The following is a 24,410-nucleotide window of genomic DNA, read 5'->3' as shown; positions in this document are numbered from 1 at the left end:
AGTTGCTCATGTGCAAGTGGTCTATGACCCTTCAGCAGCGGCAAATGTTAGCACTTCGACCCAACCCCAGCTAGAGAGGTTCCCACGCTTGACGGGAGGTATGACGCATGTAGATTAATATGACATGCATAGTTTATTGAGGTTGGAGCCACACATGCTTAGACTATGGACTCAATTATGATTGTGTGATTCGTTATGTCTAGTAATTAAAGACTAGACTATGTATTGATTGCTAAAAGATGGTAAATTGTATGCAATGACCTTTCCATGGATGTAGTGGTATTACCTCCATGAGGATAGTATCCTATGAGATAGAGAATTCTCATTAAAGGTCCAGATTGAGGGGAACTTCCCTTGGAGTTAGCCTTCGGGACCTCCTTGTGGTCAGATACCTAAGAGAAACAGCCCATAGCGGATCTCTCTTGGAAGTTCCATCAGATGAGATTTTATGTATGAGGTTATTAGTAGGACCGCAGAAGGTCAGGGTTAAATATCAAGTGAATAGGTATGACCCTGGAGGAAAACGAAAGATAAAAGTGCTTGAACATATTAGTATCACCTAATTATAAAACATAGATTGAATCATGAATGAAACATTTCATCTTATGATAAGATGATGAGGGAAAGAGGAACCTATTAATAGGGTAACTTCGGGAACACAAGAAGAGTTCTCCGATAAATCCATAGATGATTGAATGAGTGGTTTTGTCGATTTTGAGGACAAAATCGTTAAAAAGGTGGGGTGAATATAATATCCCAAACTTAAGCATTTAATTGATTAAATTTAATTAAATAATTAAGCATGTTTTAGTGAATAAAATTAAGTATAAGACTTAATTAAATGAATCTGAGTCACTTTGGAGTTAAAAAGTGTACTCAGTGAAAATTAAGGGGTATAAATGGGTACTGGCAAAAGTGCCCAAAATATAAAAATAAAATTATAAATATTCCTAGAATAATATTCCAGACTTTTGGGTAAAGTTTGGTAATTAATGGAGTTGAATAGATAGACGAACTAATACCCGCATTATTTCACTTAACCAATGTTAAGTGATAAAGAACACAAAAGAACCCAAACCCCCCCAAGCAACCCGTCGAGCATCAGAGAAGAGGAAAGGAAGAAGGAGAAAGAAGAAGAAGGGAAAGGAGGGAGGAAGAGAGAGTGAGAGCAAATCTTAACCGTTTTGGGTGATTCAAAAGCCTAAACTACTCTAAATCTTCCCCTCTTTCATAATCCAAGCTTAGTTTTGAGTGGGGAGCATTGTGGAGAGGGATATTGCCCCTCAAAAATTCGGCCCTTTGTGAGATTTTGGGGTTTTGGGGGTTTCAACCTCCATGGAAGCTTGAGGAACACTCATTCCTCTATTGTGTGATCATTGGTGGTAAGTTTCCACTCTCTTTCACATGATTCTTGGAGATTTGCATGAGTTTAGGGTTAATGAATAGTGTTTTAGGGTTTTTATGAAATGTTGAGTAGATTGGCTATGTTCAAGGAAGAATGAGGCTTAGAGTATGTTGTGAAAAATGCTAGGAATGACATTTAATCGGTAGAAATGAGTTTATAGTGTTATTTTAGTATGCTTTGATGTTTGGAGAAATCTAGGCTTGGAACTATGGATTTCCTTGCATTGTTAGCATTGTTTGATTGTATTCCTTGTGTTGATAGGATTGAGGCAAGAGGACCAAGTGGAGTGACCAACCCTTGGGGTTGTGTGCAATTGAGGAAAGCTCAAGAGCAAGGTAAACCTTTGGACCTTGTGGTTGATCCCATTGAGTGTTCCACCATACTCCGTTGAGGAGAAATGGTTTATGAGATGTGATATGTAATTATGATAGTGATTGTATGCTCATGCATTGATTCATGCATTGATACATGTTATGATTGATTGATGATTATTGGTTGATGTTTGATTGTTTAAGAGTAATTGAGGAATGATTATAGAAGTAGCAATAATGAATGAGGTAATGGTTGAGGATTGTGATTGAGGTTATGAGTGATAGTATTATGATGAGGATGATTGGTAGGAACTTCCCTTGGAAACAGCCCTATGTGGATCTCCATGTGGTTAGAGCCTAAGAGGAACAGCCCTATGTGGATCCCTCTTGGAGGTTCCTAGATTGAGGAAAGGACTTCCCTTGGAAACAGCCCTATGTGGATCTGGATCTCCATGTGGTTAGAGCCTAAGAGGAACAGCCCTATGTGGATCCCTCTTGGAGGTTCTCTTCCCTTGGAAACAGCCCTATGTGGATCTCCATGTGGTTAGAGCCTAAGAGGGTTCCTAAAGGACTTCCCTTGGAAGCCCTATGTGGATCTCCATGTGGTAAGAGCCTAAGAGAAACAGCCCATAGTGGATCTCTCTTGGAAGTCCATGTGATGCTTGTGGATAAGAATGTGTTAAGCTATTATGATTATGTGTACATCAAAGTGAACCTTAGGGTGGAGTGATCTCCAAGGACCTCTGGTTTACTGTGATATATTCGTATATCTCACCCCGTGTTGTGGGGCATCATTTCAGGTACTGATAGAGGTGAGGTTGATCGAGGCAAGAAGCATGAGTAGACTGTACCTGATAGCTGGACATGTTGAGTTGCATGCCATTTAGCATTGCTATATGTATATTTTGATGCCACATGATGTATTTTGGAGGACTTAGTGCATGATCATTGTAGTAGTAATGGGTATCTGATACATGGTTACTTGCTTTGATCATGTTCATTTTGTAGCTAAGTCCTTTGGCATGTATATGAGATTTGTAATTAAGACATGATGTAATATTGTAAGTAATGAAGATATTTGTGTATGATGCTTACTGTAAGTTAAATGCATGAATGTATTTTTATGTATTGGATATGTTGAGCTGGAAAGTCAATTAGGTACCTTGTGCTAAGTTGGGAAACGTTGAGAAAACAAAGGTTATGCTGCCCAATTTCTGTTAAATCAATGATGAGAGGATGAGAGTCAAGCAATGATATAGGGATATCACAAGCTTGTTAAATAGGTTGTAAAATGTGTAGGATTGATTCCCCAAGAAAGATGCATGAAAAATATGAGTATAGGAAATTGCCCAGAAGAGGGGGCTTAAGCCTGCAAATGGAGGCTTAAGCCTGCTCAGGGGGCTTAAGCGCCCATGAGGGGGCTTAAGCGCCCTGATGCACCTGTGAAGACCAAAAGCTTTCTGCCGCATGGGGCTTTAGCGCCCAAAATGGGGGCTTAAGCGCCCAGGTAGCGCGCTTAAGCGCCCTGGAGCGAGCTTAAGCGCCCTTGGTGGCTAAAAAATGTAAATTCCCTCTGTCTGTGGGCGCTTAAGCGCCCTGGAGCGAGCTTAAGCGCCCTACCCGCGTAGTTTTTCAGCATACACCTGAGTTAGTAAAATTGTCATAACTTGAGCTACAGAGCTCCAAATGAGGAGCAGTTTGAAACCACGCGTAGCTAACGAAGAGATCTACAATATAGTAGAAATTGTGAAATAAATAGGAAGTAAATTAATGGTTTATAAATGGAATAAGAACATGATGTTAAGCTTAATTTATCTGATTCCGCAAGGTAATATGGTTATGATCACGCAATTGGCTATTTTAAATTCGGCGTCGTTTTAAAAAGAAAAACTTATCTGGATTTTAATTGAGCCAATGTGATTGTAACTGCGCTTAATATCATAATGCGATGTTAACAAACCGGTTCTAGAACGGGGCGTTACAGAAAGCATTTATACCCTTCTTGTTAGGAGGATAATCTAGGAAAACACATTTGATAGAACAAGGATCAAGTTCATTGTGATGCTAGCAATGTACAACATGACCAAAGACATGAGATTGTAGACTCTCCATAATAGGAACTAAAGGAAAGTAAGATATCCTGAAGTGGACAGGACTTACATTACCAAAACACGAGGGTAACTAATTTATTAGAAGCTGTTAAGATAGCCTCCCCTCAGTATGAGCTAGGAATAGACATCACAAGATGGAGAGAAAGTTACACTCTGGTGTTTAACAAGGTTACATCCCAATGTAGCGACTCGACAGACTCTTTCGAAAATAAAGAAGGAAACATAGACATTGACATAAGTCTTAAGCAAAGTAAAAGTAGGATGTCCAAGACATTTGTGTTATAGCCAAAATTTTGAAGCAAGAGTCTCAGAGATAGACAGATGACTTGAAATTAGCAACGTCTGACTGGGACTGTTTAGTGTGGCACTCTACCGTTTTCTGTGTTAACTATTTTGTGTCCTCCTTGTTTTTTGTGTTTGGAAGTCTGGTCCATTAACAACTTGTTGAGTCAATTCTGATGCAAAATTGCATTGGATTTTGATAGAGATCCACTCTTCATTTTAACAGATAATTTTTCATTTGATGTATACATAGTTACATACCAGTAGCTGCAGGTTTCATTTCATCAAGTATGTTGCAATTATCCCTGATAATGTGTATATATTGTACACACAGGTCAAGTTCCTACACATTGGTGTATGTCAATATAATGATCCAATGAGAGGGCTGTAATCAATGAATTTCTGCACCTTATGAATATATCAATTCTGATGCAACATTGCATTGTTTGATAGAGATCCACTCTTCATTTTAACAGATAATTTTTCATTTGATGCATACATTGTTACATACCAGTACCTGCATTAATGCAGTTTTCATGAGTTGATGTAACTGAGATTTTCTGTTAACAGAAGTTATGAGTTTAGGATTTGATGCATCAACATTTTTGAGGTGCTAATTTGAATATTATCTTGTAGTTTTATGAAGAAATGAAGCAATCTGGAATCCAAGCTACAAAGCAAATTTTTATGGCCCTTATTAATTCATATGCAGCTTGTGGCGAATTGGAGAAGGCAAAACAGGTATGGGTCAAGCAGCAAGGCTGCTGCCTGGTAGTACATTCACTGGTATCAAAAGGGATATAACATATCGGAACATTGTGCTAGCATCAAATAACTAGCTGATTGAACTTGCAGATTAGTGATTAGCTACATGTAGACTGTCATGTTTGCACAGTTACTTCTTAGTTCTTACCGTAAATATTATCTAATCAAATTGATATAATCAACCATTGTTAATTTCTGAACTAGTAAGCACTAAGCTTGATTTTCAAATCCTTTTAGTGATGGAGTGTAAAGATTATTTTGGGGGAGTTTGAACTCTGCTAATTTAGCCAACTTTAAATCTGCTCTAGTTTTATAGTACCAACTGCAGCTACAAGTAAAATAAAAGCTTTCTCCTTCTCATTACGAATATTATTAGTTTTGTGATTTTAGAGGGCTGCTGTTCATGGCATCCATTCTCAGGCTATTCTTAAATTGACAGCATATTATTAGCCATTTATCATGAATACTATTTTACATATTTGTAAACAGGTTTAACTTTTTTTTACCAAAAAAATAAATATAAATGAGCTTGGACTGGTTATACACTCCAATAAACAATCATCTGACCTAAAAGCTCAAGCTATTAAGTGAAAATCACATTAATAATTTTATATTATATTTCTCTAACACGTCTCCTCACATTAGAACTCATTAGACTTAAAGGGTGAAAAATGCAGAAATCCACCTAGCTGTGCTTGGAAACTCCATAGTATTAAATTATTTATTAATAGAAAGGGGGGCGGTGACAATCGAACTTGTGATTACGTGGTCATTTGCTCTTATACCATATTAAACAACCATCTCATTTAAAAGTTCAAGCTATTAGGTGAAGGCTACATTTTATAATATATATATATATATATATATATATATATATATTTGTAATAATAATATATTTCTTTAATGCATTGTATTTTTGGATTATTAACTGTATTTTAATAAAATGTTTTTCTCTACTGGCCTTATTTAGCTCTTGTAGTATGGAATGTGAATGTGAGATTGGACAGATTATAATACAAAAAAAGCTGCCGAATTTAATTAATTTCTTCGTAACGTGTTACTATGCTATGCTTTTCTACACTTTCCCTTTTGGAGCGACTTTTTAAAGGACAGAACATCTTGTAAATCACCTCTTATGTTCATTGTTGGTGTAGTGCATAAGTTCTGTTTCACGTGGCAGGTAGTTTTAGATCCAGAAATACCAATGAAGAGCCTCATTGAAATCAAGAGTGTCCTTGTCTCAACTCTTGCATCGCACGGACAATTGTCTGAGGCACTTCTTGTATATGAGGAAATTAAGAAAGCTGGACATAGATTGGAGCCAAAAGCTGTTATAAGTCTCATTGTAAGATTTTGCATTGTTAGTAATATGCATACCTTCTACTTTCAATTTTATAATTAATTATTGGAGATTCTTAGGAGGAGTTCACTCAATTGAATGGAGAGCTGGCTGGGTTGCTTCTTCTACTTAAGGAATTGAATGATCCAGACTATTGGGTTGATGGTTGCTTCAGAGTTATCATGTATTGTGTTCAGAGCAAGCAATTAAGGTTGTATTTTTTCTCTCCTACATTGAATTTGTTTGTATTCAAATTGTATTATGAAATAAATGCTTCATCAATACAGTATTGTGCTCATACTTCATTGTATTTGGGTCAGTTCTGTTATTGACTTGTTCAAGCAACTCAAGGATAAGTTTGAAAGCGATGAACTAGTAATGGAAGCGCTCTTTGATGCGGTGAGTTCTGGTTTCCACATGAATTTTAATGTACTTCCAATATTATAAGAATGATTATGTTGGGTTATTAATACAGTACGTGTAAGAGTTTGAAACTTTTTCAGGCTGCTGTTTATTATGGACCATGAAATATTGTCTAATGAGGGATTGCCAAAATTTAGACTATGTCTCCTCCTCTTCATAATGAAGTTTGTTCTCAGTGGAAAGTGTCTTATTGATATAAACTTTGTTCATGCATGTATAGGTATTCTCTCTAATTGCAGCATCCGAGTCCACGCATTTACAGATTGGCCTGGACTTGCTTTGGGCAATCAAGGATGAGCTTGGTCTTGTACCTTCACGGCAGTGTCTTGATTTTCTTCTAAGTGCTTGTGCAAAAGCTGGAGATTTGAATAATGCTCGTTTGATTTGGAGAGAATATGAGGCTGCAGGATTTCCTTATAATGTATTGAGTTACTTGAGGTGAGTTGAAAGCTTTTCCCTCCTTTGCCCTAACCTTGTTTTTCAATGGTATTTCCCTTTGTCTCATAGTTGTGGCTTATTAATTATTTTTATGGTTGTAGGATGTATCAGACACTTTTGGCTTTGGGAGATTATCGATCTGCTAACTTCATGCTCAAGAAAATTCCAAAAGATGATGCCGAGGTTTGTTCTGTCATCATAGCATGTCAAGAAACTTACTCTGAAAATCATAACACTGTCGTGGAGAAGAAGAAAAAGAAAGGGAAGAAAAAGAAAAAGGAGAGTGAGACTTGAATGGAAAATTCCATTGGCACGTATTGGGGGGAGAGAGATTTGCTCGACTAATTGTTTTTTGGCTTAAGAAATGTGCTTCACAAAGGGTGATGCTGCATTTAACATGATAGATCCATTTTGTGTTTATTTAGTTATAACCTATAATGATTGAACTAATCATTTCACATTTCTATTTATCATTATACTGTAATTTTGGCTATCATTGAGTCAGTTTCACTTCATGTTGGGGCTGGCTAGAGAGTAGTTTTAGGATCTCATGTTGTAAGGATGTAGCCCTGAGAATAGCATTTCCTTTTCAGTTTGAAAAGGTGTTTTTTGAATGTGAAGGCAGCAGCTGCAACCATTAACGCAAGTTAAAGATCTTAAACCTCCATATGTTATCTTCCACATAATTGAATCACTGCTCCCCATGTTAATTTAATGTTTCTGCTTCTAAAAATTATCTAACATTTCTTTATTTAAGTCCGAAAATTGGAGGAATTTAAATCTGAAAATTGCTTCACAGAATTCAATGTTTAGTGCTACTGAACGTATATTTTTTTTTTTTTGGTGGATAAATCTTTTATTCTTTCAGCAACTGCATGAATTGAAAATAATAAATAGTATTTTATGAATATTAGTAAATTATATTTTTATGCAACACTTTAAGTGTTTTAAATCAATACTTTTCCCTTTTTTTTTAATTGAGAAAAAGGTTAATCACTTTAAGAAAAATATCACGAATCATCCAGAATGATTATGGTGAAATCTTAATCATCAACACTAGGATACGTCAAACGGATGATTTATATATCTTAACATTTCTAAGATTTGACACTAACAATTTAATTACTTTGATTATTCTGTTAAATGAACTTATTATGAATCATGAACAACAAAACACAGAAGAGTGCACAACGTACATAAATCTTAAATATTAAAACTAAATTGAAATGAATGCTAATCAGATAGGACTATTTCCACCTAATTATTAAAATTAAATTTATAAGTAGCACATAATTTTTTTTAAATGTTATAATAAAATTACAAATGTAGACACACACACATAATAGTTATAATTCCTCTTTTTTATATTTGTAAATTAACAAGAGACAGGAGGAACATTGAATAAATTTACATTTTAAATTAATCTAGGAGAATACATTATATAAAGAAACATTAATGTGCTTAGCTCAGACCTAACCTAAATCCTAACGAAATAAGGAAATAAATCTTTACAAATAATAAAGATATCCTAAAGATATTCTTTCCAACTCTCCCCCTCAAGTTGGAGGGTATAGATCATAAGCAACAAGCTTGAATAAGAAAGACTAAGAAACATAACATCAAAATAAACGAGTGAGGGTTGTAACAACTCTACAACTCACCCTAAAGAAAAATAATAAACATAATAAACTAAAATAAAATATTATCTATATCTCAAATACTCCCCGTTAAGATGGAGGGACACTTCATCTTGGGAAGAAAGAAAACTAAAATGAAGTTTCACGGAATATAAGTCGGAGAAATCGACATCAAAACAATTGAAATGACCAGTAGTTTGAAGAGCTGGAAAAGAGATGGTACTGGAATGGACATCAGCAAAGGAAGAAAAAGACATCAGCCAAGGAAGGGCCAGAAAAAGACAATGTTGCAACTGGAATAATCCCTGGATCAGGCAACAACGGAGATAAATGCTTCCCTTAAATGGTAGGCCAAAATAAAGCCAAACAATGGCAAAAATTAATCAAATACAAGCCAAATCAGACTTGAATAACACCACAAACATATATGGGAATAAGATAAAGTCGGCCAAATACAAGGCATAATAGAAAATCAAATAAAAGCAATAAATCACGGAAGAAAAAGAAAACATAGCCGGAAGAAACAAGATTCAACCAGAGAAGAAAAGATGATGTAGCCAGAGGAAAGAGACGCGGCTTGAACGACAGTGAGAGCACGGGGAAGAAGATCCGAATGTTGGTGGTTGGCACCAAAAAGTCGTTGGACAAAATTTCGGCGGTGAACCCTGGTGGTGACCGAATGAACAGGGACGACGAGAACTGCTTTATGCATAGGCAGAGATGGTTATGGCCGGTGCTAGTTTTTTATGGTGGTTGGGTCTTCGATGGAAGACGGGAACGAAAAGAAGAAACTAAGAGAAATGTAACCCCTGTCTGCAGCCGGTGAGTTAACCTACATATGGTACAAAATGCGCTCTATAAATTATGAATTAAGCGAAAGACTTAACATGAGTAATATGTTTAGTTATTGTAAAAAGGAGGATAAACTTTTTCTTTTATCCTATTACTACTCTGATTACGTTATTTTAATGATTAACACATTTCCTATTATTCTCCACATTGCCACGTATAAAACGTAATTCCAATTGTTATAATCTGCACAGTCCTAAACTTGTACAAACTTATTAAACGGTCTACCTATGTCTATTCTATTTATATCTATACTAGACAAATATATTCCATTCAAATATGATCATAGAGACCATTTTGAACAGAACCTACAGACAACATAACGACTATAATTCGGACAAATCCAAATTCCTGTAATACAGAAAAATCTACACAATACATAAATAACATAATCGGACTTAGAATTCATCCATGAATTCACACAGAATTGACTCAGTGTCAGTCCTGAACAAAATTAAACTTGTGAAACTTAAATTTACAGCAGACAACACACATATCTGAAATACCTCGTATACTGAACTATGGCTTTAAACCAATACACAAATACATACTGAAATTCATGACTTCGTTACAGATAATCAAAATAAGGCTAAACATGCCTCTCAAAAGATAACAACTATCAAGATGCATGGATACTACACATGCCTCAAAAAGTATATACATATACATACAAGATTCAAAATACAAAATTCAGCTCCAACACTAGCCACTCCGCACAAGCCTCTTGCCATGAGATGACTAATCAGTAATTGCTGAAATATTTGAAATATATCACCACAACACGGGGTGAGAAGTAAATCTCGTAAACTCAGGGTTTATGGAGAAGTCTCCACTCATGAGTTCACTTCCTGCATGAAAGGTCAGATACATAGTATAGCATACATCATATAAGCACAAAAAAAATCAGACCACTCGTATGTACTGATAACTCCAAAATTAAATCCCAAGAGCAACCAGAGCTAACCAGTCCAGGTGCACTCATGGCCTATCTGAATATATTCATTGTACAAGAACCAATATATCACAATTCATTTCACATCAAATCATGTTATCATCTATATGAATTCAACTACACTATATATTCGACTATCACAAAACACAAACATACAGATATACCTCCAAGATAATGAAACCCTGGTAGAACAAACAAAGAGGAAGAATCCTCCTAAACCAAGAGCTTACCTCCCGTAGCACCTAGCAAGTTTACTTGTACCATAAGTAACTACGTCAAATCCTCCGAACACTGATCAGGAATCACTGTATCTCTCGATTCACACATGTACCCAGATATACATAAGATTTGACATAGACACAACAACTTGTAACACAAGATTCTCATCTTGTCCATGCCACAGTACACTCTTAATAATTCACTCTTAACAATTCATGTCCATGCCACAAGTCAAACCTAAACCTTACACTTGAAATTAGGTTAAACCTACATTCAAACATTAGCAATTAGAGACTTAATCATTCAAACTTACTTAAACACTCTTCATTTACATTGCTAGGGTTTATTTGTTAATTAATTTTAATTCCAACCATATTAATCTCAACATGGCCGAACCCTAGCTTGTTCATTTCAACACAATTTCATGTATTCACAACAACAATTAACATTCATTAAACAATCCATCATGCATCAAAACACATATACTTAACCTTTGATGCCAAACCATTACTTTATTGATTCTTTAAGTATCAATTCACTTCCACAAGTTCATACACTTAAACCAATCATTCAATTACTCTTTATTATACACTAAACACACATAACATCATTCAAAATGAATTAAATAACATGGATACCATTTTAACTCCAAATGGCCAAATCATACATAATGCATTTCCATGACTTTTATGCATCCAAACCTTAATCCAATGACATCAAACAATCCAGCACACATTGAATCCATGCTACAAACACTCAATTGATCATTTTACATGCAAACCCCAATTTAACTAGGTTTGGCCGAATACAAGCATAGGTAAATACTTAGGAATTCATTGTATTTTAATTACACAATTCATTAAAAAATCATCACAAAATCCCAATTCTATCATCATTCATATATCAATACATCATTATCATACACTTAGCATGCATAGTCAAAATTACAACTTGAAGCATCAACACTTTGCATGCATTTTTCTTGACATATAAACCATTAATTAAACATACAATCATCAATTAAACATTACACCACATCAACCAACATGTAAACATCATCAAACCATATCAAACCCTAATTTAATATTCATGGACAAACCTTGAAGTTAGGTTATTTTCTTGCAATTTTTTAGGAATTCAAGATGTTATCTTTGATTTACATGATTAATCAACCAATTTCCAAAACAAAACCACTTCAAAATTCATCGTCAAGATACATAGAAATTCATGTTGAACACAAGATCACAAATGTTCACAAATCATCTTTCAATCAACAAAGTTGTCATGAATTACCTTGTATAGCTTCCTTTAGGTAACCTTAAGCTTTTCCAACATAAAAACCAAGTAAAAACTCATCCAAAACACCATAGGAAAGCAGCCATATCCAACCTTTAGGAGATGATATCTTACTCAAAACAAGGCTAGAAGATGTATAGTTTTAAGGGTTTTGCTCACAAGGAATCTTTTTGATATTGAAAATTTATTGAAATAATGATTAGAAATCAAGTTCTCTCAAACTTTCTCACACTATGGAAGCTAAGATCATGGAGAAGAAGAAGGAGAAGATATTTTGTGTGTCTTGAAGAAAGAAAAGGGAGATGACAAGTGGTTTGAAATTAAAAGGCTTAAAGGTTTAGTTTTCATTACTTTTTCACTTTTTAATTTAGATATTTTAATCACACTTTAACCAAGCTTCCAAGATAAGACTCCCACTTGCTCCATCAGATTTTTGTGCATGAAATGCACCACAAATGGTGTGGGAACCGACTTGTACAAGGAAAGCTACACAAAGCCATTTTTTTTGACTTTTACATGTATAAAGTAACTTAATTGGGTTATATTTATCTCATTTAACATGAGATAATCCATTTTTCTACACACATATAACAAAAGTGGATCCCACTTTTATTTTTTATTTCTCCAATCATTTGTAGGTCACTCTTATTATTTTGTTTCACTTACATAAGATAACTTATCTACGTCAACATAAGAAAAAGATTTCCCAACTTAATTCTCATTGGTTTTTACCTTACACATCATACACTTGAACTTTTGACCAATCAATCACACAATAACATAATTACACATCACAAATAGCAAACAAAGCAAGACATTCATCTTTGACCAAAGATTAAACCTAGGTGTAAAGTTAAAGCTTACTTTTTAAACTAGTTGACTTTTTAATTAGTCAATCTTTGACCTAATTATTTAAATTATTCTACACATCATTTAATTAAATTAGACACATATATAACCCTTAGAATTCAACAGAGAATTTAACTAGTCTGTCAATACTCAGTTCAGACCTAGTTGCAAAATTACCAAAATACCCTCATTACCATAATTTCTGTATTTATGTCTCTAAACACAACTTATGTTCTTTTTAGATTCTAAGTGACTTGTTAGGCATGAATTGTATTCTCACATCTATTATCATGATAGTTTCATGATTCATCTGTCAGAATTCTCTTAACAATCATCAAATTCACACACTATCTCACTTAACTCTCAATTTCACATAGTTGAGAATTAAAGTTGTTATAAGAAGCAGAGAGAGAAAGAGAGAAAGGGAATAGACGAGAAAGCCAATCCCTCACAGAGGGTGATATCTCTCTACTACCATATTAAAATTATGAAAAAGAACAAGGAAAGACGAACAAGGATTCCTCTTGTTAGGCTTTAGATACCATGTAGAATTACAAGAGACGAGAGGAACATTGAATAAATCTATATTTTGAATTGATTCAAGAGAGTAATACTAGAAAAATCCTATATAGCGAGCGAATTGCTATGCAAATTCCGTCACTAATTTCATCCTCGTTACTACTTTCCCTCGCAAAATCGTTTGCGAGGGAATTTGCGAGGGATAGTAGTAGCAAGGACGAAATTAGCGAGGAAATTTTCATAGCAATTCCCTTGCTATACAGGATTTTTCTAGTAGTATATATAAAGAAGTACTGATGGACTTAGCATAGACCTATCCTAAATCCTAATGAAATAAGGAAATAGATCTTTACAAATAATAAAGATATCCTAAAAATATTCTTTCCAACAATATTAAAGATAAAATCATGAACACTAAAATTGTAAAATGATACCAACAAGAAAATCTCTTCCCTATAATGATATAAATTTAACAAAAACTGTGTAATGAAAAAGCAAAAACCAAAATTAGCTCGGAAAGTAAATAGCATCAATATCTGAGAAAGTAAATAGGCATCTTCTTAAAACAATTGGATTGGGTTTCATTCACATATTAAAGCCAAGAAACATAATATAATAGTATAATATAAATAGTTACAATTTCAAATGGTGTGAATATGAATATTGAAAGCTGAACAAGTCTTTGGCAGGGAGTGACGGAAGGGAAGTTCAACACCTAAACTCCAAAGATTCATATTAAACAATGTTAGAAAGGAAAACATCACCTAAATTTTTTTACACTTTATACCAAACGGAGAAACCAATTTTTGATTAGCACGAGGACGGTTAAAAAGTCCCGTCCTCTTGGTTGTTTATGCCGTCCATATTTATTATTATTAATATTTTTTTAAACTACTCGTAATAGTGTACACATTATACATCTTCCTCAAAAAGTTTGCTTCTGCATGCTTTTGCAATTTGTAATGGCTTCGACATCCTCAACGAGCAGTTCTTCATCTCCGATGGCATGTAAATATGATGTGTTTGTGAGCTTCAGAGGTAAGGACACACGCTACAACTTCACTGACCATCTTTTTGATGCTCTTCAAAGAAAAGGCATTGTTGCCTTCAGAGATGATACAAAGCTCAATAAAGGCAAATCCATAGCACCTGAGTTCTTACAAGCAATTGAAGGGTCTCAAATTTTTATTGTTGTCTTCTCAAAGAACTACGCTTCCTCAACATGGTGCTTGCGAGAATTAGCAAAAATCCTCGATTGTGTTCAAGTATCAGGAAAATGTATTCTGCCTATTTTCTATGATGTTGATCCATCTGAGGTGAGAAAACAAAGTGAGGGTTACGAGAAAGCCTTTGTTGAACATGAAGAAAGATTCAAAGAAGATTCAGAGATGATGGAGGAAGTGAAAAGATGGAGAAGTGCTCTGAAAGAAATAGCCAATCTCTCTGGCTGGGATGTACGGTATAAGTAAGTGATCTTCTCTGATGCTCATGGTTTATTCCTGTGCAAACAACTTGATTAAGTAAATTTAAGATCTTAATTTGTGCAACACTTAACATTGATTTTCTCTTGTTGATTTGGTGTTAATGGATTTATTATCCCTTCTTAAACTGGAGTTGAGAGAGTAATGAAAAGAGCTTTACAAAAGTTTACCAAAAAGAAAAAAAAGAAAAGAAGCATATTTTGTTCTCTGGTCCTCCTGTATTTATACTTTTGTTTTCGTTTTGGTTTTGTTAGGTGTTGACATGGTATTCTTGAATTTCAGGCCACAAAGTGCAGAGATCGAAAATATTGTCAAAAAAATAATAAGTATATTGGATGAGAAAATTTCAAGTACGCCAGATGATTTAGTTGGGGTAGAATCTCCTATTGAAGAATTGGAAAAGCTTTTACTTTTGAGGTCGGTTGATGATGTACGGGTTGTAGGAATTTTTGGAATGGGAGGAATAGGAAAGGCAACTCTTGCTACGGTTTTATGGGATACAATCTCTCATCAATTTGATGCTCGTTGTTTTATTGCTGATGTTTGCAAGTCTGATCCAATTGATGCACAAAAGCAACTTCTACGGGAAGCTCTAAATGAAGAAAATCTTCACATATTCAATCCTTCTATGGCAGCTAATTTGATACGACATAGATTACGTCGTGTGAAAGTGCTTTTAGTTCTTGATAATGTTGATCGAGTTGAACAGTTGGAGAAACTAGGTGTGAATCGTAAATGGTTAGGTGCAGGGAGTAAAATCATCATAACTTCTAGAGACTTGCATATTCTGAGAGAGTATGGAGTGGATGATGTTTATTCGGTTAAATTTTTGAATGCAGACAATGCTATTCAATTATTTAGTAGAAAAGCTTTCAAATGTGATAACATTGGGAGAGATTATGAAGTCTTATCATATGATGTACTAGAATATGCAAAGGGCCTTCCGTTGGCAATTAAAGTATTGGGTTCAATTTTGTTTGGTAGAGATGTCCATGAGTGGAGAAGTGCATTGGCTAGATTGAGAGAAAATCCAAGTAAAGATATCATGGATGTGCTCCGATTTAGTTATGATGGGCTGGAAGAAATGGAAAAAGAAATATTTCTAGATATTTCCTGTTTCTTGAATGGGTACAAGTACTTTGAAGTTGTAGAAGTTCTAGATTCCTGTGGATTTCATCCACACATTGGAGTTAAAGTTCTCGCTGATAAATCACTCCTAACCATTTTGAATGTAAATTAGAAAAAAAAAAGTAATTATCTTCATTCCTGTTTTGTCTTTACAGTATATGCCCAAGTTGATAAATCTGGATCTTAGCCATTCCAAAAATCTAATAAAGATGCCAAATTTTGGAGAGGTCCCAAATCTTGAGGAGCTGAATCTTTCAGGATGTATAAAACTTGTAGAGATCGATCCATCCATTGGTCTTCTAAGAAAGCTTACTTACTTGAATTTGACAGACTGCAAAAATCTAGTAAGTATACCCAACAACATTGTGGGTCTCACTTCTCTTCGATCTCTATATCTCTCCGGCTGTTCAAAAGTGTTTAATAAACAGCTAACGGAGCATTTGAAGAAGTTTGATATAAGTAGTGAAACTGCCATGCACTCCCAATCAACATCCTCCAGCTCCATCTTCAAAAGGTTTTTGTTCCCTTTCCGTTCATTGTATTCTACAACACATATAGATTCAGCTACTTGGTTGTTGCCTTCCTTTCCTAGCTTCTCTTGTATGACAATTCTTAATCTAAGTTTCTGCGATCTGCACCAACTCCCTGATGGTATTGGAAGTTTACATAGCTTAGAATCGCTTAGATTAGAGGGAAACAAGTTTGTTACACTGACTTGTAGCCTGAAGGAGCTTTCAAGACTTGTTGAGTTAACATTGTCACACTGTAAGCAGATGAAATCTTTGCCTGAGCTCCCTTCACGTACGGACATGAATGATATGTTGAGAATCCGAAGATTATATGCTTTCAACTGCCCAAATTTGGAAGAGAGGGAACGCTGCAGTACCATGATTTTTCCATGGATGGCACAAGTCATTGAGGTTCACACTCTTTTCCTTCCTTCCTTCTTTCTCACATATCTCTATCTTTATGTGTTTGTTTGAACAATGAACTAAGATATAGCTTTGTTCATGGTATCAGGCGAGGCAGAAACCACCTGGGGGCGTTTCTTGGATTGATATTGTTATTCCGGGAAGTGAAATACCAAAGTGGTTCAGCAATCAGAGTGTGGGTAGTTCAATAAGCATAGACCCCTCTCCCATTATGCATGACAATAATTGGATTGGCTTTGCTTGCTGTGCAGTGTTTGTGTCACGTTATGATCCAATTACTTTGACAAATAAACAGACGCCCCGTTTAGGAATCCATTTTACATATAAAGCGGATCAGATGAGACCTGGCGACTCTTACTGCAGTTTCAATGGAGATCTGGTAACGGTCGAATCAGATCATATCTGGCTATTCTATTTCCCTTGGAAACAAACAAATGATTTTGTGGGTCGGGGATCTCGGAAAAACGGCGAGAAGCGTGATCTTGAAGATATCAAGATGGAGGTTCGGGTTAGTGGCGGCAGTGGTTTGAAGTTGGAGGTTAAAAATTGTGGGTACCATTGGATATTTGAGAAGGACCTGGAACGATTTAAGAATATGTATAGTGGTGATTCCTCAATTCGAAAAGTCGGGTTTTAAGGAATTGATGATTAGCCACAGCGATAATCATTGTACTACTAACGAAGAGCAATGACAACTGCATTTGGGCTGTGCATTTAGAGTAAGGTGAGAAGAAATGTTCATAACTTTTGTGTTTTATTTTATTTTATTTTTTATTTTTTTGGTAAAAAATAAGTGGACTAGCTGATTTGAATGCCATCCGGTCTCCAAATTTATGAAACTCATTTCAATTTGATCCTTCTTTTCATCCTTTTTTTTTTGATATAAATGGAGAGCCTAGCCCAGCAAAACTACAAAGACAACTGATGCATGTTAGAGTTCACATGCTCTATCAGTAAATTCACCCTAAAGGTGTTCCACAAAGCTACAATGCTATCAGGGGGAGAGGCAAACACTCTTATCTCATCCCCCTTAAGGTACAAACCTTTTTTAGCTAAAAGATCTGCTACAAAATTACTATCTCTATTAATATATTCCAGCTGAACAAACTCAAAAGAGTTGGCAGCTTTCCTTATATTAGTTAGCAAGGATGAGAACCAGAGATCTTCAGGCTTGTCCTCTAAGCACGACAAAGCTTCTTTACAATCACTTCCTATCCAAAGCTTTGATATTTTTAATCTTGCAGCTAGCTTGAGTCCTTCAAGGATGCCTTCTAACTCAGCTTCCAAAGGAGTGCATTTGCCTATCGAGTGGGAAAATCCACCTAGCCAATCACCATCAACTGAAACAGCAAATCCTCTAGAAGCTCCTTTCTGATTAACAATGCTGACAGTACCATCAACATATATCCTCACCTTGCAATTAGAGTCCTTCTGACCAGATCCCTTAAGGTTTAAACACTGGCTAGCCTCAAGCACTGTTGGTTCACCCTTCCTACTTCTACTCATCCCCTTCAAGTAGCAAAGAATTTCATAGACTGGGTACAAAGGTCTAGAGAAACTTGCCTCATGAATGACAGAATTCCTCCACTGCCAACAATACCAGCAAGTCAGAACAAATAATTCAGTCCAAGACTGCCATAACTGAGATTGGAATTTATTAATCAAATTTAATCTAAACCACTCCAAGTTATCAGTTTGCAGAAAACTCCTAGGAATTTTACCATCAAACCAAATCTCCCAAATGCTTCTAGCAGCAGAACAGTCTCTCATCACATGCATCAATGTTTCATTCCCAGCAGCACAAGTTGGACACATAACCTCCCCCCCACTCCATAGGGAAGTGATACTCCTAACAGGCAATTTATTAAGACAGGCTAACCAGATAAAAACAGCCATTCTAAAAGGACCCTTCCACTGCCAAACAGCAGCCCATATTTTGTCCCTTTCATACTTAGGATTCAAAAGTAGGCAATAAGCATTTCTCACAACTGATTTCCCAGAAGCAAGATTTTTCCATTTGAGCCAATCCTCAGAACAGTTAGCATCAGGAATACTAATTTTACTCAGATTGCTGCAAGATGGTCTGTCTAAGAACTTACTCAGGTAATTCCAATCCCAGTCTTCGCCTTTACAGTCAACCACTTCACACACCTTAAGGGTAAGGTCAGTTATTGGTGGTTTGATAGTAGCACTATCCAGCAAAGTCTCCTGCCTGCCTCCCCACATGTCAGTCCAAAATAAAACAGATTTTCCATTCCCTACCACCCATTCCAGGTTTTGATCAATCTTTGCTCTAGCTGAGACAATATTCTTCCAAAGAATTGAGTCACTACTCTTAGCTGTTAACCCACGGCTAGGATCCAATTTCTGCCATACTTCCCTAATAGGACTTGAGCCCAAAGACTGTTCTTATTCTCTATCAACTTCCAGGCCAGCTTGTGCATAAAGGCTTCATTTTGAGTCCTTAGGTTGATAATCCCCAAACCTCCACACACCTTAGGCTGACACATCCTCTCCCAAGCCACATAATGAGCTTTTCTTATATCATCCTCATCTCCCCAAATAAATCTTCTTTGCATTCTCTCAATATCATTACACACATGGACTGGAATCAAATTATTCTGCATATGATAGGAAGGAATAGATGATATAACACTCTTTGCTAAAGTGATCCTCCCAGCCATAGAGAGGCATTTGGACTTCCATCCCTGGAGTTTAGACTGAACTCTAGCAATAACATCTGAGTAGTGATCCCTGTGAATTCTGCCATGTCTCATTAATGCTCCTAAGTACCTGCCAAAATTCTTCACCACCTTGAACCCACTCGCTTCAGCAATTGACTGTATAATATCCTGATCAGAGTTTTTAGAGAAGTATATACAAGATTTCTCAAAACTCACACATTGACCTGACATCATGGAAAACTTGTCAAGACAGTTAACAACACACTTGAGTTGGATTAAAGAAGCTTCTGCAAATAATATTATGTCATCAACAAATAAAATATGTGATATCTGTGGCCCAGATCTCCCAGCTCTCATTGGGCACCAAGCTTTACTCTCAACTTCATCCTTAATCAAATGAGACAACTTTTCCATACATAGAACAAAAATATAAGGGGAAAGTGGGTCCCCTTGTCTAATCCCTCTCTGAGAACAAAAACTAGGGGTTCTAGCACCATTCCAGAGCACCTCCAAAACAGGGCTAGACACACACCCCATTATAGCTTCCACCAAAGTCCTAGGGAAATTCAATTCTTCCAACACTGCTCTAATAAACTTCCAGCTCAACTTATCATAAGCCTTTTCCAGGTCTATCTTAATAGAGAAGTAACCTTTTTTACCTTTCAACCTGTGCATAGAGTGAATCAATTCTTGGACTATGATTATATTGTCCTGAATATTTCTCTTTGGCACAAAAATGGCCTGATTTGGAGACCCCAGTTCCTCCAACAAAGGTTTAACTCTATTAGCCAGAATCTTGCTAAAACCTTTGTAAATTGAGTTGCAAAGAGCTATAGGCCGAAACTGCTTCATCAAGCAGGGTCTTTCCACCTTTGGAATTAACACCACCAGGGTATGGTTTATCTCACCAATCTGATTCGAACTCTCCAAGTAATGCTTCATGCTTTTAAGGACTTGGTCTTTTAACATCTCCCAATTCCTTTGATAAAAAACAGCTAGAAATCCATCTACCCCAGGAGCCTTCAAAGGAGGCATTTGGAAAAAAGCCTTTTTCACTTCCTCTAAGGTTAACTCAGTTTCCAACAAATCAATCTGATCCATCTTTAGGCTAGACCAAGAATTGTTTGTTTGGAACCAACAATCATCTTTAGAATCTTCCCTGAACAACTTTAGGAAAAAATCCCTAGCAAAGTTAATTAAATTTTCCTCTTCAATCACCCAATTGCCTTTGTCATCCTGAAGCTTAAGAATTTTATTTCTTTTTCTTCGAATAATTGTGCTAGTATGATAGTATTTCGTGTTCCTGTCACCATCTCTAATCCACTCACCCCTAGACTTTTGGAACCATATGTGCTCCTCTTGATCAAGGATTTCAGAAAGCTCCTTATTCAAAACAGCCTCCAGCTTCTCTAATTGCAAACAGTTGCCAGATTTGATCCTCCTTTGAATCCCCTCTATTCTGGCTATGATTATGTTTTTTCTCAATTCAGTGAAGCCAAAAACTTTTTTATTCCACTCATTAAGCATTGGAACCAGAGAGTTCAGATTGTCCAACAAACTATCTGAAGGGATCCAGTTATTTTTCAGGAAAGGAAGAAACCTGACATCATTCTGCCAAACAGCTAAGTACCTAAAAGGTCTTTCCCTCCAGCAAACCTCCTCTCTCACCATTCTGACCAGAATTGGGTTGTGATCTGAGAATAGCCTAGGAAGGACAAGAACATCAGCCTCCTCAAAAGCAGCCCTCCAAGCCTCATTCCATACTGCCCTATCAAGTCTTTTATAGACTCTCTCTAAATGGAGAAATTTTGGGCCCTTCCAAGTGAATCTGTTGCCTCCACCCCCCGAATCCATAACCCCACACTCATTAAGCACACTTGCAAACTGACAGCACCTACTGCCATCCACAGGACCCCCACTTTTTTTTTCCAGAAACCAAAGCTATCTCATTGAAATCACCAGACAAAAGCCAAGGCCCAACCAGATTTCTGCCCAAGACTTTTAAATCCTCCCAAAGCTCTTGACGGATATTATAATGAGGACTAGCATACACTGTTGTCCAGAAAAAACCAACCATATCAGGGAACTCAACCCAAACATGAATGAACTGATCATGTTTAGATATGAGGGATATTTTAACATCCCTATTATTCCAAACCAGCCAGATACCCCCAGCAAAACCAAGAGCATCAACAACTATACTGTTAGAAAAACCCATACTATGAGTTATCTTATTTGCTTTAGAACCACTAACTCTAGGTTCAAAAATAGCAGCAACACCTACCTTATACTTTCTACAGAATCTAGAAAAAGTACTTTTGAACTGATTTTTCGCAACCCCCCTACAATTCCAAGAAATGATATTCATGATAAAGATTGGTTTAGTTGCAAGTTCTCTAAGCACTTGCTACTTAACTCATTATTAACTGAAAAAAAAATCACTCTCAACAGTAAACTTTTGCTCACCTACACGTTTGCAATCAACATTCATGGAACAAAATTCGGGAATTCCTCCCAAACCTGAGGCTTTATCTACCTCCATTCCTGACTGGATACCTTCTTCTTTGCCATCCTTTACCAAATCTTGCTCTGGTGGGTCAGGATCCTTCTCTACTTCTTCGAGGACCACCTTCTCTTCTACTATCTTCCCAGCACTACCCTCCTCCATTGAATTATCAACAACCATCATTAAATCTCCCCAACGCTGACCCTTAATCTGTCCCCCCTTGGACTGCCTTTGAACTCCTAAGTGGTCCTGCCTTACCCAATTCTGGGCAACAGCAACAACATTAGGAGATAGGGGAGCCACTCCTTTGCCTTTACTGTTGAAATTCTTGGGATTATGCTTCCTAGCTGTTATCACAGGATTTTTAGCTCCTGTAGATTTCTTAGGCTTGCTTGGAGTAGCAGCCGAGAACCTCATCCCACCAGCATCTGTCTTAACATTGCTCTTCAACCCCTCATTTTCCTTAAGCATATTTTTCTCCCTACTACCTTCATTAACATGATGACTTGCTGCAGAGTTCACAGCCTGAAAAACTTGAGAGCACTTAACAGTCCTACCAACCACCTCAGCCTCATTGGAACTTTTCTTGTTTGATATGTCTTCCCCAAATTTCCTACCACCTGCATTAACCTTGTTCTGGCCAGACTGCTGAATTCTTTTCTTTCGCTGGACTACCATCCAAGGTCCTACCCCTTGAGCGCACTGATTAGTCCCTGGCTGCTCAGCAACTACATCTTCTTTTTTAGTGTAAACTGGTTTAGCATAATCAGGGCATGAGTCCGCATTATGCCCATATTTCCCACATCTCAGACAAATAAGGAATAACCCTTCGTATTCCACTTGCTTCCTACATCCATCAAGGATGTATTCACCTCTCAGGGGCTTGGAGAGATCCACCTCAATACACACTCTAGCAAACCTGGCCCTGTCCCCTGTTGACGTCGTCTTATCCACCTTAAGGACCTTCCCTATTACAGTACCCAATTGACTAAGAAAAGGGAACTCACAATATTCTTGAGGCACTCCAGGAAGCCTAACCCATGCAGCCACCTTATGTATATTGGCCTTGTCCGGATCAAAGCACGGTTCCCATTTTCTAGTGGCAAGGTAGTGCCCCAAAATAATCCATGGACCCCCAGTGATGGCCATATTGAGATCTTCAAGAGAGCTGAACCTCACTGAAAAGAATTCGTTCCCTAAGTCCGCCACCGTGATGCTACCGGCTTTGGCCCAAAAGGACTCCAGCTTCTTTTTCATGAAACCCACTCCTACTTTCTTTCCCAGCAACTTGACAATGAGAGCATGTCTCCAGCGTTGTCACATCCTCGCCCTAGCCTCACTGTTGCTCTTAATCTCCACAGAGCCATCTTCCCTGAAGATCGTCTGAAATCCCCATTCAGAAATTTCCCCCAAACTTGGATCCAACGGCTCCAGATCAACATCATCCTCCTCAATCAGCCAAGGAATAGCATCCCCAGCCACCCCGTTCTCCGCGCCCGTAACATCAGCAAAGGATCTTTGCTTCACTTTCATCGGAGAACCCGACTGGAAAACCCTCACTGCTTCCCTCATTCGAACCTCAGCCAGAATTTCTTCCCCATTCTTAGATCTCTTAGTACTCTTCCTCTCCATTCGCAAAGCATCATCACAAACAACAGGATTTTCTTCCATCGAAACCCACTCAGCAAAAGAACAACAAAAAACCTAGCGCTCCAGAAAAAAATCGCGCGCGTGAACTAACGCGCCTAACCCATCTTGGTTACTATTAGAAGTTATTTTTTTGCCTTTGTTTGTTACCTGCAAAGTGCTGACTCTTTTCATCCTCTTTAACCAAGTTTAATTGTGATTGCAATCAACCATCCTAAGGAGAAGGCAGAGACAGATTTGCGTACGTTGTGTCATCTACTCGAGGGAAACTTTTTCAATATATGAGATGTACCTACTTTGGTACATTTTCCCACTAAGTAAAGATGTACATACTCTCATGCATCCAAGGTTTTTTTCTATTCGAAAGTGAGTGTAAAAAATAATATTTTACATATCTTATTTCTCAAGACAGTGACATTTTAACATATACAACACAATTTAAGTCGGTGCACAAGTCTCTCAGTCACGAGGGTAGGGGTGAGAAGTCACTAGAGAGAAAAATATTTAATTTTTAAATGAGTGACTGTGTTCAAATAATATGATCACATAATCACTTTTTCATATGAGAGAATCCACTTTCGTTGTAAGTAGTCTTATTTTTGTATTTTTGCAAAAAGAACAATAATCAAATCTAATT

The 24,410-nt window shown here is 36.7% G+C and overlaps 1 pseudogene; it reads left to right on the top strand.

The window, feature by feature from the left end:
* Nucleotides 1-4,749: 4,749 nt before the first annotated feature.
* LOC133301905 (inactive disease resistance protein RPS4-like) lies at nucleotides 4,750-17,573 on the top strand (annotated as a pseudogene).
* The last annotated feature ends 6,837 nt before the right edge of the window (nucleotides 17,574-24,410 follow it).

The sequence above is a fragment of the Gastrolobium bilobum genome, unplaced genomic scaffold (assembly GCF_033153095.1).
Source record: "Gastrolobium bilobum isolate Gb01-03AN ecotype WA unplaced genomic scaffold, APGP_CSIRO_Gbil_v1 utg15597, whole genome shotgun sequence".
NCBI classification, from domain to species: Eukaryota; Viridiplantae; Streptophyta; class Magnoliopsida; order Fabales; family Fabaceae; genus Gastrolobium; species Gastrolobium bilobum.
The sequence above is the reverse complement of the archived record's forward strand: the minus strand, read 5'-3'. Positions and strand labels throughout refer to the sequence as shown.